This window comes from Penaeus monodon, chromosome 15 (assembly GCF_015228065.2).
Source record: "Penaeus monodon isolate SGIC_2016 chromosome 15, NSTDA_Pmon_1, whole genome shotgun sequence".
In the NCBI taxonomy this organism is placed as follows: Eukaryota; Metazoa; Arthropoda; class Malacostraca; order Decapoda; family Penaeidae; genus Penaeus; species Penaeus monodon.
In genome coordinates, this window is record NC_051400.1 from 15,964,033 (window position 1) to 15,964,375 (window position 343).

The following is a 343-nucleotide window of genomic DNA, read 5'->3' on the forward strand; positions in this document are numbered from 1 at the left end:
ATGAGGAGGAGAGAAGGAGAGGTCATGAGTAACGGGGGAATAGAGAAAATGGTTAGAAGGTTTTGGGAGAAGGAAGGATGCTGGAGGTAGGATGAGAAGGGATAGGAGACGAGAAGTAGAGGTGAGGAGGAGTTAGAAGGAGGTGTAGAAGGGAAGGAAAGATAGAGGGAGGGGGGAGCGGTAAGAGGGTTAGAGCTAAGGACGAGAATAGGAGTGTATTGAGGATGGTTGGACGGCAGTCGGGAGGACTGTGTACCAACCGGGGGAGGGAGGATAGGGGGAAGGGCACGGCGGGAAGGAGGGTAGAAGTGGGAGGAGGGAAAGACACGCAGGTGTAGATTCT